Below are 19,187 nucleotides of genomic sequence, written 5' to 3' on the forward strand. Positions count from 1 at the left end.
AAAATAGCCTAACCCAAATGGCAAAAGAGGTCCAAAAAGCCAATGAGGAGAAGAATGCCCTAAAAAGCAAAATTGGCCAAATGGAAAAGGAAGTTCAAAAGCTTACTGAAGAAAATACTTCCTTAAAAATTAGAATAGAGGGGCAGCTAGGTGGCGCAGTGGATAGAGCACCAGTCCTGAAGTCAGGAGGACCTGAATTCAAATCTAGCCTCAGACCAAACACTTGATGATTACTAGCTGTGTGACCCTGGGCAAGTCACTTAATCCTAATTGCCTAAAAAAAAAAAAAGGAAAAAAATTAGAATAGAGCAACTGGAAGCTAATGACTTTATGAGAAATCAAGACACTGTAAAACATATCCAAAAGAATAAAAAATTAGAAAACAATGTGAAATATTTCATTGGAAAAACAACTGACCTGGAAAACAGATCCAGGAGAGAGAATTTAAAAATTATTGAACTATCTGAAAGCCATGATCAAAAAAAGAGCCTAGACATCATCTTTCAAGAAATTATCAAGGAAAACTGTCCTGATATTTTAGAACCAGAGGGCAAAATAGAAATTGAAAGAATCCACCGATCTCTTCCTGAAAGAGATCCCCAAAGGAAAACTCCTAGGAATATTGTAGCCAAATTCCAGAGCTCTCAGGTCAAGGAGAAAATATTACAAGCAGCCAGAAAGAAACAATTCAAGTATTGTGGAAACACAATCAGGATACCACAACATTTAGCTGCTTCTACATAAAGGGACTGCAGAGCTTGGAATATAATATTCTGGAGGGCAAAGGAGATAGGATTACAACCAAGAATCACCTACCATAATCCTGCAGGGGAAAAAATGGTCATTCAGTGAAATAGAGGACTTTCAAGCATTCTTGATGAAAAGACCACAGCTGAATAGAAAATCTGATTTTCAATACAAGACTCAAGTGGAACATGAAGAGGTAAACAGGAAAGAGAAAATCATAAGAGACTGATTCAAGTTGAACTGTTTACATTCCTGCATGGAAAGATGATATTTGTAACTCATGAGCCCTTTGTCAGTATTAGGGTAGTTGGAGGGGAAAAAATTATATGTACGTATATATAGATATAGATAGATAGATAGAGGGCACAGGGTGAGTTGAAAATGAAGGGGTCATATCTGGAGAATAAAATTAAGGGGTGAGAGAGGATTATACTAGGAGAAGGAGAAAGGGAGAGGTAGAACGGGGCAAATTATCTCACAAAAAAAAAACCAGAAAAGAAAAGGCTCTTACAGTGGAGGGGAAACGGGGGGAAGGTGAGAGGGAATGAGTGAATCTTATTCTCATAGGATTTGACTTAAGGAAGGAATAACATACACACCCAGTTGGGTATGGAAATCTGTCTTACCCTACAGGAAAATAGGGAGGGAAGGGGACAAGAGAGTAGGGGAATGATAGAGAGGAGGGCAGACTGGGAAAGGGGGTAATCAGAAGCAAATACTTCTGATGAGGGACAGGGTCAAAAGAAAGAATAGAATAAATGGGGGGACGGGTTAGGATTAAGGGAAATAGAGTTAGTTTTTCACAGCATGTCTACTATGGAGGTATTTTGCATGCCTGCACATGTATAACCTGTATTTAGTTGCTTGCCTTATCAATGAGGGTGGGTGGGGAGGGAGGAGGGGAGAGAATTTGGAACCCAAAGTTTTAAAAACACGTTTTAAAAAAAATGTTTTCACATGCAACTGGGAAATAAGAAATACAGGAAATGGAGTACAGAAATCCATCCTTCCCTACAGGAAAATTGAAGGGGAAGGGGATAAGAGAAGGGAGGGAGAGATAAAAGGGAAGGCAGACTAGGGGAAGGGGTATTCAGAATGCATGCCATTTTGGGGTGGGGGGAGGGGTGAGATGGGGTGAAAATCTGGAACTCAAAATCTTGTGGAAGTAAATGCTGAGAACAAAAAAAAAATAAAAATTACCATAAAAAAAGAAAAATCAAAAAATAAATAAATAAAATATTATTTAAAGGTCAAAAGAAAATAAAAAGTAAAATAAAAAGAAATGCTGGGGAAAGAGAAACCCAACTGAGGATAAAACTAGGAAGAAAACAGCTCAAAGACGGAAATCCCTGCAATTACCTGTATAACAAATTCTTCACAACCAATAAACTACCACATTTGGACTTTACCATCACAGTACCACATGTACTTATATAGGCGGTGTGAATGGCATTGAAGAAGACAAAGGGGAAAGCAGATGGATTAGACTAAAGGCATAAAGAGGAAGTCCATGTTGGAGGTGGCACACTTTGAAGGTATTTTTAAGAGAAAAAATTTTAAGGTGTGTAGAGAACATAGTAACGAAGGTATGGGGGGAAAAGAATTTGGGTCCCATTTGTTTAAGGGGGGGAATAATGGGGTATGGGCCCAAGCCGAGATCTTTGCCCTTAACCTCAGAAAGAATCTGGGTACCATTTGTCTAAGGGATTCTCCTTGAATTCTCTCACTTGATCAAGGAGGTCTCTGGCGTTCCCCAGAGGCCATAATTCCATCAACTGGCCTTTCACTGTGGCTATGCCCAATCTCCCAATTCTGTTACCCCGACCTAGCCTAGCCCTCCATTGTCTTACCTCCCTATGGCCCCAGGCCACTTCCCACCCTTAATACTATCTAGGCTCCATTCCTGGAGTTCTATTACCTCATAGATGACTTGGCCACTCCTAGATCTCTCCCATAGTTTTTCTGTATACAAGGTCTATCTTGTCTCCATTAAGATGCTCAGATTCTTATAATCTAGCCCCTGCTCAGATTTTTACAATCTAGCTAACAGTTCACAGGTACTCAGATTCCTTAAGAGTCTGGCCTATATGGCGGATCTTTAATAAACCTTGTCTTTGGCTGAAAAAAAAAAGGCATGGGGGGGGAACTCAGATTTTACCATTTACCAAAAAAAAAAAAAAAAAAAAGTGAATGAGAGGAAGGACACTAATACCCACCAACCCATCTACCTACTTTCCTATCTATATACAATTGTTATGAGAATAATCACACAATAAACAGGTTATCCTTGATAAGGTTATTAGAAGGGAACAAATGAAGATTTACACAAGATATATTTCACAATAAGTCACATTTTTACTAATACACGATGATAGAAAGATGGAAAGAATACAAGATCCTGCTGTGCTTGTTTGTTGACTATTAAAAAAAAAAACAAACCCAAACCATTTAATTCCACAGAAGAAAGTTTTTCTTAAAGAGTGTCCTTTCACAAGAGATAATCTTGCATACACATGTCGATCTTGTTCAATGACCCTCTGATTACTAATATCAAGCAAGACATAAAACAGTGAGATATATGCTCTCCAAATGTGTTTGTTACTGTCATAGAAGTGATGTAAGGTAAAGTTGAAGTCAAAAGAGGATTCCAAATAAATGATGAGGTCTTCCAACTGCTCCTGCCTGTGGATGACACTGTGCTACATGAATGAAGCTTTGGGATACTGCTGAGCCTTCCAGATGAGATCAATAATCACTCAGGAGTTTGATCTGATTATATACACAGGAAGAAAACAAGTGGATGAAGAATGAATATTGTCCTGATTATGGTATAAAGCTGAATTCCTTCATTTTTTCGATTATTAAGCATTTATTAAGCATCTACTATGTGTCAGCCACAATGCTACCACAATGCTGGGGATACAAAGGCAAAAAACTAAAATTGTCCCTGCCTTCAAGGAGCTAATACTATATTGGGTGGGAAGTACCCACAGGAATATAGAAAATTAGGTATACAACATAAAAAGTACATATGGAATAATTTAGAGAGAAATGACCTAAGCAAATAGGGAAACCAAGAGAGACTTTCTGTAGGAGATGGTACTTGAGATGAATCTTTAAGTCAGAGAGATTCCATAAGGCAGAAATGAGGAGGGAGTACATCCTAGGAATAAGGGAAAGTCCGTGCAAAAGCACAGAGGTGGAAAATGGAAGGTCACATGAAGGAACTAGAAAGTTCACCAACTTGGCTAAAGCAAAATGTGTGTGGGAGTTTTGCAGTAAGCCTGGAAAGTCAGATTCAGACTGTGAAGAGCTTTAAAAGCCAGAGCAGTTGATATTTTACCCAAGAAGAAAATAGGAGCTTCTTGGGCAGGCATGTGACATACTTTAGGAGTATCAGTTTGGCAGCTATGTGAAGTATGAGATGGAGAAAGAGACGAGTTGGTGGGAAATCAATTAGGACATTACTGCAATAGACCAGGGAAGAGGTATTAGGGCCCAGCATTGGGGTGGTGGGTATGTAAGTGAAGGAGAAAGATATTAGATATATTGTCTAGAAAAAATTTACAAAACTTGATAACTAATTGCACATGATAGAAGAGAAATGGAAGAGTCAAAGATGACTACTAGGTTGGGAACCAGGATGACTGGAAGAATGATGGTACTCTCAACAGACCCAGGAAAATTAAAAATAGGGGAGAGTTTGGGAGAAAGATAACGGATTGGTTCTCTTCAAGAATGAAGGATGAACAACAACAAATGGGATCTAAGTGAAGATATCCAACTGGCAGTTGATAGAGCTAGCCTGGAGTTCAGCAGAGTGACAGGGACTGAAAGGACAAACTATAGAACCTGTCCATCAGTGTATAACACCTTGGACAGATACAGCAAATAGACAATGAATTGAGACCAGAACTGAATAAAGAAAGAGAGGGAACTAAATTGCCTTTGGGAAACCACAAAATTATTTTAATAAAACATCTCTAAAATATCAATAACTCTACTAATAGTAGTATTTTAAAAATTATGAAGTCACAGAAAACTACAATCTCCAAGGAAATAAAATCTAAAACCATCTAAAGTACAATGGAGAGATGGATGACAAGTAAGGTCAGGCTGTATCATAATCCAAAGAGGAATTACAAATACATCAAAGAAAACATCAAAGAAATGTATGAGTGAAAAAGAAAATGGGCTGGTAACACGAAAAGTTGGAGAGAAAGTCAGTGGGTAGTCTATGTATTCCACTGCTGTCCCGAAAACTCACAATATAGGAAAGCCCTAGAATGATGGGCAGACTTCCTATTATAAATTTTTATGGGAATCCATAAACAAGAATGACACAGAATGGGTAGGCATGGATGGGTTAGGCTCTGAATCACAGAGAGAACACACAATGGATAAGATTACAGATTCATTTGATTATCTGAGTATAAAACATTTCAGAAAAATGGTAACAAGATAGGTCACTGCACTGAAGAGAGCAGCTATTTAAGTATTGTGTACTTCTTGTAGCTAATGTAGTTAACTAAAAACTTGACTGAACGCCTCCATTTCTTCCTATGTACTAGAATGATTTTCCTAAAACAAACCTTTAGTGAACTCTCTCCCTCAAAAATGTTCTTATGGATAAAATTTAAATTCCTTAGTCTTCTTGTTTCTACTCTCTTAACTTTGCCCATCATAACTATATTGTCCCATGCTTTTTTTTTTGTTTGTTTATCTCTTGATTTTGAAAAGTACACCTACTATTTCCATATTCCAAGGGTCTTGGAGGAAAAAATGGATAACCTCTGGAAAGGCTAAGAATTAAGTTCTTCTCAGTCTACAGTGAAAGTAGCTGTTTTTTGCATTTGGTTTATTACTCCCAACACTACAACAAAGAAAACCATACCTGAGCAAATTATTTGCTTTGAAAATACCACGAGCAACAAAAACACAAAAAAGGAAAACAAATGCAGCACCCCACCCAAAGAAGGTAAAATAAATTATGCTAGGGAAAAAAGGGTGGGGGGCAGCAGCTAGAAAGACTGTGAGGTTAACAACAACAATAGGACCATTTAAGGACCATTAAGAGATTTCTTTCTAAAAATACACAGAGAAATAAGAGTGAAAACAAAATCTAACAGAAGTAATTAAGACAGAAAAGGCCTGCGGTAGCATGGATAAAACCTCATAAAATCCTGCCTACAGGTAAATCAGCATGGGACTAAACTGCAGAATGGGAGGGTACAAAAAAAGGGATAGAGGAGAAAGAAACTAAAGGGGAATAGATGGTGAATCAAGCAATAGATAACAATGAAAGAAAAATAACTTCCGTAGTCTCTCAGAAAGAAGGCCTACTGGAGAATTGGTGAAGTGGCAAATGAAGGAATTTAAATGGCTATAAAGAAAGGGGAAAACCACAGTTCAGTGGAGGAAAGGGTGTTCAAAACTCTTCCTTGGGAGAAAGAGATATTTTATAATGGGAGATGGGGAACCTTACAGTGGGTATAACCTATAGGGGGATAGTGTTTGGAAAGGCCACTCCCTCTGAGAGCACATGCTATGACTCCAAGGACAACATCCTGCTTCAGGAGAAAGGGAATCAGAACTCTGGGGGGAAGGTGACACTGAGATGAGTGAAAACGCATAGGCCCCCAGACGAGATTTCACAATAAATATGGCAAAATGATCATGGAGAAGGAAAAAGGTAGTAATGAACTGCTCAGGTGAGGACACATGAAAATTGCTACTAAGAGGAAATATGCCTATCTTCTATTTCCTGCAGGAGTGGTTTGGGTTTTGTTTTATTTTTGCAATAAAACTGAAAATCTATTATGTACAACATGCTATTCCTTTTAAATATGTATGTAATAGGGCTATATCCCAGAGAGATCATACAAATGGGAAAAGGACCTACATGTACAAAAATATTTATAGCAGTTCTTTTTGTGGTGGCAAAGAATTGGAAATTGAGAGGATGCCCATCAATTGGGGAATGACTGAACAAGTTGTGCTATATGAATGTAATGGAATACTATTGCGCTATAAGAAATGATGAACAGGCTGACTTTAGAAAAACCAGGAAAGATTTGTTTGGTCTGATGCTGAGTGAAATGAGCAGAACCAGGAGAACGCTGGACACAGTAACAATGTTGTGCGATGACTAATATTGACAGACTTAACCCTTCTCAGCAATACAAGGATCTTAGACATCTCCAAAGGTCTCATGATGGAAAATGCTATCCACATCCAAAGAAAGAACTATGGAGTTTGAATGCAGATCGAAGCATACTATTTGCTATTTTTTTCTTCTGTTGTGTTTTGTTTCCTCTTTCTGGTGGTTCCTCCTATTGGTTCTAATTCTTACCTACAACATCACTAATGTGAAAATATGTTTAATAGGAATATATATGTACAGCCTACATCAAATTGCGCACTGTCTTGGGAAGGGAGGTGGAGAGGGAGGGGGAGAAAAATTTAAAACTCAAAAGCTTATGGAAGTGATTGTTGATAATTCAAAATAAATTAATTAAAAACTAAAAAAAGAAATAAGAAAAAATTAGAATACAAATTTTACAGGTGAAACAAAAAACCCTAAAGAAATGATAAAATTGATAAACCTTTTGTCAAGAGCGCTAACTGAACAAAACAGCAAATGAACAAAGTAAATTCACATTGCCAGAAGAAATTAAAAGAACTATCAGAACCTACCACGTGCAGTCATATGTTACCAAAACTGAGAACACAAAAGAAACAGAGAAATGATTACAAAACTATGAAATGTCCAAACTAACAAAAGACCAAAGAGTGATCTTAAATCATCCAATCTGAGAAAGAGAAAAAGAATAAGCTTCAAAGGAAAAAAACTCCCATGCCTCTTGGAGTCCACAGGAGAATTCTATCAAACTTTTAACAAATTATTCTCAAAAATCGAGAAAATACTCTCTACTAGACTCTTTATGAGCCAAATACAGTCCTAATACCTAAACCAGGGAAGGATAAAGAACTGTGGACTAATATCATCAATGAATATTGATTCAATAATTTTCAATAAAATCTGCCAAATAGTCTCCAAGCCATAAATTATTTATTGTAACCAAGCTTGATTTAAACCAGGGATGCAAGAATGGTTCAATATTAGGAAAACAATCAACATAATTAATCATATTAAAAGCAAAAATATCAAAAACCATATGATTATCTCAACAGATGCAGAAAAAGCCTTTGACAAAAAGTATGACATTCTTTTATGCTAAATATTCCACAAAGTCCAGGTATAGTTATGCCTTTTTTAATACCATAAAAAGCATTTACCTAAAGCCAAAAGCAAGCATCATATGCAATGAGGATTCACTAGAAGCCTTCCCAATAAATATAGGAGTAAATTAAGTTGGTCAAATTAAAGATGAATTAGAATTACTCTGTTTGAATGTGGTCAAATGATATGAACAAAGAGTTCCCAAAAGAACTATTAACAACCATATGAAAGAATGCTCCAAATCACTAAGAATAAGAGAAACACAAATCAAAACAACCCTGAGATTTTATGACATGCCTTGCAAATAAGCAAAGTTGATAAAAGATTCAAATAGTTAATGCTGGAAGGGTTGTGGGAAGATCAGCATACAAGTTTACTTGTGTGGAGCTATGAATAAGTACAACCATAGCCAAAAGCAATTTGCAATTATAGAAATCGTGACTAAAATGTCTATAACCTCTGACCCAGAGATTCCTTTACAAGACTAATACCTCAAGGAGGGCATCAATAAAAAGTGGCCATATACACCAAAACACTTATAGTATTACTTTTTGCATGTGAATTGGATTTAAGTGAGGCAGAGTCAAGATATTACCCAGTGATATCATTGGTCCTTTTCAAAAATGAAGGGCAAACAACAAGAGTATTACTTTTTATAGTAGTAAAGAATTGGAAACAAAGTGGATGCCCATCAATTGGGGAGTGACTTAACAAAATGTGGTGCATGAATGTAATGGAAGATTACTCTACCATAAGAAATGATGAATGAAAAATACAGAGAAACACGGATTTAAATTAACTGATGTAGTAATGAGAGTCAAGATAACAACACACAGACAACAAGGATGTAAGCACAAAGATTAACTAAAAGGCAATCAAAAGTAAATGTTGCAAAATTCCAACAATCTAGCCTGGCTCTAAAGAAGAGACAGGAGAAAATATCCCCGCCCTTGCTTGAAGTTTTATAGGAGAAGATCCACAGGCATGACACATTATACATTTTCAGACTTTGTGATATATTATCAGTTTTCCTCATTTCTTTTCTCTTCTTTTTTCTCTTTAAAAATATTACCTGTTATATGGGATGGCTCTCTGGAAGAGGGGAGAGGAAGGATTACTGAGGGAAATTTTGATGATATAAAAAACAAACAAACCTGAAGATATCAATAAAAAGGTATTTTAAAAAAAAATAAATGATGAATATACCAAATATAAAAAAGTCCAGGAAAACATATAAATGATACAAAGTGAAGTAAGCAAAACCAGGAAAACAACAGATTCAAAGAGTAGAATAATGGAAATGGTAAATGGAAAGAACAACAACCACAAATCAAAGGACAACAATGAAAGCTGTCAAGTTAGAGTGCCAATGGAACTCACTATACAATGTCAAACAACATAAGCGGGGGTTAGTTTTGTTGAAATAGGGATTTCCCCTTCTTTTTTACATTTTGTAGTAAGGGATGCCTCTCAAGGTAGACAGGGGAATATACTGGGAAATGTAGTTAATATAAAAACAAAAAATACCAATAAAGACTTTAAAAATAAAATAATATTAACTATATACTTGAGGGAGCAAATTTTATTAACCTCTGATTAGCTGATTGTCAGAGGTAGAGACTGGAAATTCATCATTCTCTATGGATAACATTATTAACTGAGACTAATAGCAAATATTAATAAATCTTATTTTTGAATTAAAATAGAATTACTTTGTTCTATCAGCATATTTTAATACACTAGACAGATTTAGTTTAAAATGTTGCCTCTCAGCCCTGTTTAAAGTAATTAACACTAAGCAAGCATAACTATGATAAATACAAAAATAATAAACTTAAAAGCACTACATAACTGTCAGATATTATACAGGCAGTGTAAATGACTGAATTATAGGGTAAATTTGTAATGATTTTATTTTTAAAAAATAATTTAAATTTAATTTTCAACATTCACTTCCATAAGATTTTGAGTTTTAAATTTTCTCCTTCTCCCCAAAACGGCATGCAATCTCATATAGGCTCTACTTACACATAATGATTTTATTTAACAAACAGTTCATATATGTGTACTTTTAGGGTAAACATTACATGGAAAATAGTGAGAAGTAATGTCTTTGTTGCAAATTAACTTACTGTGTGACTCTGGGTGAGACTGTTAAAATCTCTTACCCTTAATTTGTAAAGGGGGAGTAAAAATATCTTTAAAACCAACACAGTATTGGTAGAATAAAGGATAAAGTACTTTAAAATTTTCCTTTTTTTTCTTATTTGCCTTCTATTGCAATATTATTTCAATAACAACATATTGTCAGTGTTGGCTAAACTTGGATTAAACTGTGAGTTTTCTGTTGAGACACTCTTAATACTTTAAAGTTTTATAATGGGAATTTATAAATAATCCTGTTTTTCTGGGTCCACTATAAATTCATGTTTAGTAATCTAAACTTGGGCTCCACTACAGCAAGGCAATCTTTTTAACCTCCTAAACAGATCCAAACCATGCCAACTTCTCCAGCCTATTACACTTTTTATCATCCCTGATGAGGTCTAGAGGATTAGGGGTACTGGGACACCAAGATCATGACATGCAGATCCTACCCGAAAGAATTGGATCCAAGCCTTCTTTCAGCCAAAGACAATGTTTATTAAAGATCCGCCATATTAGCCAGAGACTCTTAAGGAATCTGAGCATATATATTGGCTAGATTGCAAAAATCTAAGCAGTGGGTAGATTATAAGAATCTGAGCACCTTAATGGAGACAAGATGGACCTACATACAGAAAGACTGTGGGAGACATCTAGGAGTGGCCAAGTAATCTGTGGGGGCTGTGAGGTAATAGAATGCCAGGAACCTGGACCACTAACTAGGCCAAGGAACAATGGAGCCTAGCTAGCAGTAAGGGTGGGAAGTGACTTGGGGCCATAGGGAGGTAAAACAATGGAGACCTAGGCTAGTTTAAGGGTAACAGAGATTGGGCATAGCCAAAAAGAAAGGCCAGTTGATGGGATTATAGCTTCAGGCTAACACTAGGGATTTGGTGGGAAAGTCCAGGGTTTTTCCTTTTTGGGGTCCAGATCCCATCCTCATCAATCCCCACTCACCAATCTTCAATTTTTCCTTGTCTGCTGACTGTTTGCCTGATGCCCAAACATCCTCCAACCTCAAAAATCTCTCTCTTGATCAATCCATCTATCTCTTCTCCCTTTCAAGATTAAATTTAAGGCCCATTTTCTTTTGTCTCACTCTTCTTAACCTAGTAAAATTTATATGAACTCTTGCAAAGTGAACAGAACCAAGAGAACAAATTACACACTGACAACAATTTAGTAAAGACAAACAACTCTGAAAGAATTAGAGACTTTGATTAGCATGATGACTGACTAGGATTCCATTTCACTGGACTGATGATGAAACATGCTAGCCACTCACCTTCTTTTGGAGGCGAAGGACTGAATGTAGAATGAGACAAAAAAATTTTTTAGACATGTCCAGGGCAGAAATTTGTTTCGCTTAACTATACACATTTGTAATAAGGGTTTTGCTTTTCTCTCATTTTCAATTGTTGGGGGAGGAGGGGAAAAATAAATTAATTTCCCCCCCAAAACTGTTACCTTCTAAGTGAAGCTTTTCCTGGTCTCCCCACCCGCCTCCTAGCTACTGTTGCCTACTGCTCCAAAAGACTTTTATCTACCTTCCACTTATCCCTATATGTCCACCTTTCTCCCCTCACTAGACCATAAGCTTCTTGGGGGCAGGAGCTATTTCACTGCTATCTGTATCTAGGGTCCAATGCAGTCGCTTGGCACCTCACAGGCCTTGAATAAATGTCTACTGATAAACCAGCAGGGAACTTCGGCCAAGTGAGAAAATGCACTCCACAGCCAGTGCTCTTCAATTTCTTAGAGTCTTAGAGAATTTCCTGGGACACAGGGCGGTTCAGTGGTGTGCCTGTGAACAAGGAGCCAGGACAAGACTTAAATCCAGGTCTTCTTGACTTTGAGGCTAGCTCCCCATCCACCATTCTCGGGAAAGAATGAAAGGTTTCACAATTTGATCTAAGAAAAGGCCAAACAAAAAATTGTGGGGGAAAAAAAAAGAAAAAAATTGTGGGGCTTTTTGACCCATCTACTATTAGTGACACCAACTTCACAAGAAATCTCAGGAAGTTCATTTCAGTGAGGCCTTGAAAAAGAAAGCCTTTAGAGGGGGATTAAAACCCAAAGTGGAAAATACACTTCAAAGGGAGTAGAGCAGAAAAGAAGGAACACAAGACTTCGGTTTAAATCATTCCTCAGAACTTCTCTCTGGGGATAATTAATATTATGAGATTACATTAATAACTATTTATTAATTAGTGATCCATCCCTTCCCTCCTATTTCTTTTAAGATCCAAATCCAGACAAGGTCAGTCTCCGAAGGGCATGACTAAGTGATAAGATTACTCCTAGCCCCCAGGGCTACATTAACTAGGTTGGGCAGGACCCCACCCAACTGGGAAACCTCATTTCTGTTTAGAATATAAAGAGAAATCAGTCTGGGCAAAAACCCTTACCCTGAGGAAAAAAACTCTGTCCTTGACCCCCTCCTTTAACAGTTTAGGGCGCTCTAGCTCGTGATGAAGAAAACTAGCCAGAGAGGTCCAGATGGAATTGGCTTTCCTTGCCCAGACTGCTGGAAAGTGCTGAGTCTTATGATTAAGCCACAGGTCCTCAGCAGGAGAAGCTGAAGACTTTTATCCCTTTAGACTTTTAATTATATCCACCATTTCACTTGTCAAGGGAGTTCCCTGTCAGAAGGTACACATTTGATTTAAGAGTTTCAGAATCTCAATTGGCATCTTCGGTTACCAAACCCCACCCCCCCATCAATTTATTGGTTAATAAGTAGCATAATTAATAAATTGATTCATTAGCTACACTTCAGACTCTGCCTCACTTAAATCTAATTTACGCATAATCAAAAGACATCGCCCATACCATTTTACCTATCTCAAAGTCTTGTGGCACCAGGAAAGTGAGGAAGCAGCAGGTGTGGATTACAAAGGTGTAGTCACAACCTTTCACACAGGCAGCCCAGGCCATAGGGTTGATTTCTCACTGGAAGGAGCACTGGGATTTGGCAGCCCCCTGGGTGTCTGAGCAGCCTTTAAAGGATTGCACTGCTCACCTCCTGATGTGAGGAAGGGGCTAGAATAGGTGCCCTAAAAATTGTCTGCTTACTCAACCCTGGCCTGATTACTATGACAGGCAGAAAATCCCACTCTGTGGTTGAAACAAAAAAATGTACGAAAACATCTGCAAAGACAATTCCAGTCACCATCAGCACATAGAATGTGTGCACACTTATAGACAACACAAAATTCTGTAGAGCTGGAAGAAGAACAGCTCTTGGTGCAAGAGAACTCAGCAGGTATCGTTCAAACTCTGCTTCACAGAGCACAACTCCAGCGTGCCACCTGATTCGAATGCAAAAGGTATGCTTGCCAAAAAGACTATTTTATGGAGAACTCACACAGGGCAAGTGCTCACATGGTGGTCAAGAGAAGGGATACAAGGACACTCTCAAGGTCTCTCTTAACAACTCGGGAGTTGACAGTGTGACATGGGAGACACTAGCACAGGACAGCCCAGCATTGCATGCCCACATCAGAGAAGGTGCTGTGCTCTATGAGCAAAACAGAACTGAAACAGCTCAAAAGAAACGCAAGGTGTGTAAATTTAGAGAATCCACCCTAAATGTTCACACGGACTATTGTGCCTGACCTGTAGTAGAACGTTCCAAGCTAGTTTAGTATTGTTCTGATCACCCACCTTGGGACACAATGAAACTTGACTCCAGCATAGTGATGTCATTTTGGCCCTCTTCAAGAACAAAGGACAACAACCAAACAGCTATGCCTCAGACTCAGTTTCCTTATCTGTAATAAAATAAAGCTAACATCACCTACACCTAGAGTACTTATGTCACAGCATTGTGGTGAGATCAAGGGAAATAACTGATGTAAAGCACTTCATAAGCTTTAAAAGTAATGTCTTGCTATTATTCAAAGCTCAGATAATGCTGATCAATTGAACAGTATCATTCCTTATGTCACAGTGTCTGAATGGGAGGAAGAGGGAATAGGATATAGGAAACCTGGACATAAAGAGTCTGGCCCCAGTCCCCAGGAAGGTGGGAGAGTGTGGGGGTGGGGGTAGCCACTATATGATGAACTCAGTGAGTGGCAACTAAGCCTGGAGACCGTGGCTGCCCCACCTCTTCCCCAGAAGCATTCTGTACTTTGTTCTTTATGGCTCAGTTTAAATCTGTTACCATAGAACCAATCGTTCTCCCAGTTTCTAATTTCTCTCTCCTGTGCATAATGGCCCAACTGCCATTCCTACTGCCCAGAGCTGACTCCTGTCACTCGCCTGCTCAAGAAGTTCCAGGAGCTATCTCCAGTACAAAGGCTCTGGATGGCATTTAAAGCCCTTCACAAGCTGGTTCCAGCCGACCTTGCTGGGTTGAGACACTCCATCACACTCCAGGACACCTATGTCTCTGCAGCAATGGACACTGCCTTCCCGTAGTAACAACTACCTGAATTCATTCTTCAGATTATTTTATTCCCAATCCTCCTCCTCTCCTAATGAGAACAGGTTTTCAACCCAAGACTGCCCCCACTGACTACTCCCTTAATGCCATCCCCCCTCAACTCAACCCTGTCTACCCCTTCCACTGTGTTCTCTTGAATGCCTGCTCCATCAGTAACAAACAAGCCTCCACCTTAAACCTTTTCCCTTTCTTGTTCTATCTTTTTTCTCTAAATAAGACCTGGCTCCCTCCTCTGTGATCATTCTTTCCAGCCCTGATGCACTTTCACTCTTATATCCACTCGCCCCGCCCACTGGTCAATGAGGGATGAGAACACTTCTTGCTCCTCACTGCCACTTTGAGATTCTCCCTCACAAATTTCTCTGAAGTTGGCCCGAGTCTCCATCACCCAATCAAGCCTGGGGAAGCTGATGTCCATGGACCTCCAGCAAGCTCTTCATCCTTCCTCAACAAGTTCTGTGCCTTGATCAGTCTTTGGTCTCTCCCCAATTCTTGTCCTCGCACTACAGAACTCCAACTTCATACTGATACCCCTTCAAACACCCTAACCTCCAAATTCCTCAATTTACTCATTTCCCATAAACTACTCTTCCACCTCAACTTAGTCCCACACAGAGATGGTCATACCCTTAACCTTGGCATCATACACAAGGGTTCTGCTTCTATGTTGATGAATTCTGAAATTCCCTTATTTTTGTTATTCTGCCTCTCCCTCTGCCTTGCAAACCCAAATCCTATTCCTCATCCTAATTGTGACCCCCAATCCCTCCACCCTTCATTTCTTCGTCAGGCCATCATCCCTGCACTAGCTACATTCACCTCCCTTCCCTACCTGGACCAGTTCCCTACCCTGATGAACCAGTTCAACTCTATATTGTCCTCTTCTTGAGACACCAGTCACTTGCCCCCTTAACCTACCAAAGATCTTGCTCTGCCAAGCCTCAGCCTATACTCCCACCATCTGCTTCCTTCACTCCTAAATCACGAGTGTTGAACAAAGCTTTCCTATATGCCTCCTTCTTCTCACAATGACACTACTCTGGTGCAGGCCCTCACCTCCTCATACCTGGACTATTTCAACAGAGTGCCGATCGGTCTCCCTGCCTCTAGTCTCTCCCCACCTCCAGTCTATCCTCTACTCAATTGTCAAACTGATCTTCCTACAATGCAGGTCAGATCAGGTCATCCTCCTGCCCCCCAATTCAATAGATACTTTAGTGGCTCCCTATCTCCTGCAGGATCAAATATAAAATCCTCTATTTGGTAGTCAAAGCCCTTCATAACCAGGCTTTCCGACCTTTCCATTCTTCTAACACCTCACTTCCCCCTCCCCCACATAGCCCTGCTTCCTCGAAGTTCCTCACACACTATACTCCATCCGCTGACTCCAGGCATTCTTACTGACTGTCCTCCATGCCTGGATCTCACTCCTTCCTTGTTTATGCCTCCTGGCCTCTCTGGCTTTCTTCAAGTTCCAGCTAAAATGTTATCTTCTATAAGAAGCCTTTCCTAGTCCTCTTTAACCTGCATGCCTTCCCTTTGAATGCCTCCCTTGTTGAAAGTGGATTTTGAGAAGAATATTAACTGACTCCATTTTGTGCAATGTTTGCTATTATTATATAAATGTACTGAATGTCTTCTTCAGTACCTCCCTTTCCCCAATGATTTTACTGTTACAAAAAAAACTGAATAGTTCCCCAAAACTCATCCTCTTCTCTTTATCTGAGCTAATAAGGCTTTATTAGGAGCTTAACAAATGCTTGGACTGATAAAGAAGATACAGTTTTCTTCAATCTGGTATAAATGGCTATCCTTGAAGAGTGAGACTTTTCTTTAAATGTTGTATCCCTAGGTATAGCTAACGGTTTGATGCATTCAATAACTGCCAACTGAATGAGTGAGATTCAATAAAACAAATCCTTAAAATATTTCTTCAATTTGGATTAATATGTGGTATGAAACATTCACAGTTAGTTAACCATTTCTTTTTGTGTCAGCTATACCTATCAAGAAATATTAATTCAGACAGTAAAACTCAGCTTTTAATGAACTTTCTTCAAAAATTTATGATTGTCCTACAGCAAACCATTAAATTTTAAGTGAAAAGCTATTACAAATTTCTAGCTTTCAATTTATGCAATTCATTTGTACTACTTTACCTTTTGAAATAAACTTCAAAAATATAAGCTGTAAGTCAAATGTCCACATACATGTACATAATATAATCAAGTGAAAGGAAATACTTACCTTAACTTTCTGACCATAAGCAGCTAGGATGTCTACTCAAGATGTATCAGTTGACACTTAACATACATTTCACTAAAAATGAAAAGATATATTTCTTTTAATGAAAGTATTTCTTTAACAAATGATAGTAACTCTTATAAAAAGGATGTTGTCAATGAAACCTTTCCAGATTTCCCCAACTTCTAGTGCCTGTCCTTTCTCTTCAACCACTTTCCATTTAACTACCTTGTATTTATTCTCCTTATATATTTCTGTATGTATTTGTTTCCCTTAGAATATAAGACTCCTGAGTGTATGGATTGTTTCATTCTTTATATTTCTGTCCCCAAAGTCTAGTACAGTGCTTATAAGGCAGGAGTTACTTAATAAAAGCTTGTTGATTTTGAGATCACTGACTAACCTGGATCAATTAGGCAACATTAGCAACATTTGAGAATACTGTGAAAATTAGAGAGTTTCAAGTACACATTCTGTTAGGTAAATTAAATATCTAAGAATTTATAGTAATTTCTAAGCCACCTAAATTTATGCCATTAAAAGCTGTATAATACATGTAAGTTGATGATTAATATTTGTTAGATTAATAATGACACGAATCATTGTGCTTCTAACTGCCTAATTTACAACTAAGGAAGAATTTGCTATCTACTTCAATATAACAACCTTTCTCCTAAGAAGCAAAAATATAAAGTAAATGCAATGTTGACTATCATACAGGTTGCATAATACTTGTAAATATGGGAAGAGAGCAAACAAACCTGCAGGGTAAGCCTTTCAAGAGTCACTTGACTTTTTTTTAGTCAAATATGTTGCTAATCATACAGATGAAACTCTATAAATTATCATTTAACCAATACAATATTCCTAAATAAGAATTTAATGGAATTGTTGTATTTAGGATTATTAAATAACAGCTGGGGTGCCAGCTAGGTGGCACAGTGGATAGAGCACTGGCCCTGAAGTCTGGAGTACCTGAGTTCAAATCTGGCCTCAGACCAAACACTTGACACTTACTAGCTGTGTGACCCTGGGCAAGGCACTTAACCCCAAAAGCCTCACCAAAAAAACAAACAAACAAACAAAAAAAAACACCTGGAAAAGACCTCAGGATCTTCTAGTATAAACACTTAATTTTATAGATGAAGAAATTGAAATGTTGAGAAGTCAGAGGAGTTGGGCCAAGGTCACAAAGTAATTTCCTATTTGTAAAATGCAAAGGATATGTTTCAAAGAGTTAGCAACAAAAGTCATAGTATAGAAAGGAAAGCTGCAAATTAATTGTATTAACTGTGAATTTCTTAGTTAATTCATTGACACTAATGAAAAACTTCAGTGGAAAAACAATAGAATAGTCTACCAAAGCATCTTCCTATTTCAAGGTTAGTCGGTTTGTAATATCTTAAACATCAGGTTAATCTCAATGAAATACATGCTTATCTGCCTCACTCATAAAAATCCCAATGGCTCCTTAGTCTCCCAGGTGGTATCAAATTCCTCATTCCAGGTATCAATTGCATCTGAAATTTGCCTACAATCAAATTTCTCCAGTACTAACATTTAATTGCCGAAAATTTATCTCCTCCTTGTTTCCATTACAATGACTGACTTATCTACCACTACCCATTTCTGAAGCCTAATCATACTTTAAAGCAAGAGTTTTGTGCTTTGATTATAAACAACTTATCCAACATTCCCTAACTAGACTGTAAGGTCAAAGAAGGAATTTACATTCCTGTGTATGAACTTTATCTCTCAATTACCGAGCCAATCTCCTGGAGTGCTCCTCTCTAATTAGGGCTCTAAATCTTTGCCTGCTAACTCCTATGAATTTCCCAAGAGCATAACCTCATTAAAGACCCAGAAATGACCATTATTTATTATTCCAGGTCTCGAAGGCACTCAGGTCTTCTTGACTCCATGTCTAGCATTCCATCCACTGAGCCAACTAGCTGCCTGCCACTTAACTGATACCTTGACTTATACATTAGTTTCCAGACTCAGTCTTCCTGTATTATTGTGAATACTGGACAGTCTGTGAACAGCCCTCAAGATGAGGCCACCAGATAGCCCACCTTAGGGCCCCTAAGGTTAATATTTGTAATTTTGGGAAGAGAGCAACCAAATCTGTAGGTAAAGCCTTTCAAGAGTCATTTAATTAATTTTCATATATAATATATATAATATATATAATATATATATATAATATATATAATATATATATATAATATATATATTATATATATATATTTTTTTTTTTTAGAAAAAAGGTTAGGAACAAGAGAATCTGGCTGTAGAATCATCACTTGAGGTAACTGGAGATATGTCTGAGGGCCACCACCACCCTGACCATCATCT

The 19,187-nt window shown here is 38.0% G+C and overlaps 1 protein-coding gene across 4 annotated transcripts in view; it reads right to left on the minus strand.

Moving 5' to 3' along the window:
- SHLD2 (shieldin complex subunit 2) overlaps positions 1 to 19,187 on the minus strand; it is a 78,225-nt gene that overhangs the window by 57,999 nt on the left and 1,039 nt on the right. For all 4 annotated transcript variants that reach the window (XM_027860503.1, XM_027860493.1, XM_027860521.1 and 1 more), the window contains exon 2: positions 16,833 to 16,904. The gene's annotated coding sequence lies outside the window, so the exon portion shown is untranslated. The remainder of the gene's footprint in view (positions 1 to 16,832; positions 16,905 to 19,187) is intronic.

Source organism: Vombatus ursinus, unplaced genomic scaffold, assembly GCF_900497805.2.
Source record: "Vombatus ursinus unplaced genomic scaffold, bare-nosed wombat genome assembly UNPS02000749.1, whole genome shotgun sequence".
Classification (NCBI taxonomy): domain Eukaryota; kingdom Metazoa; phylum Chordata; class Mammalia; order Diprotodontia; family Vombatidae; genus Vombatus; species Vombatus ursinus.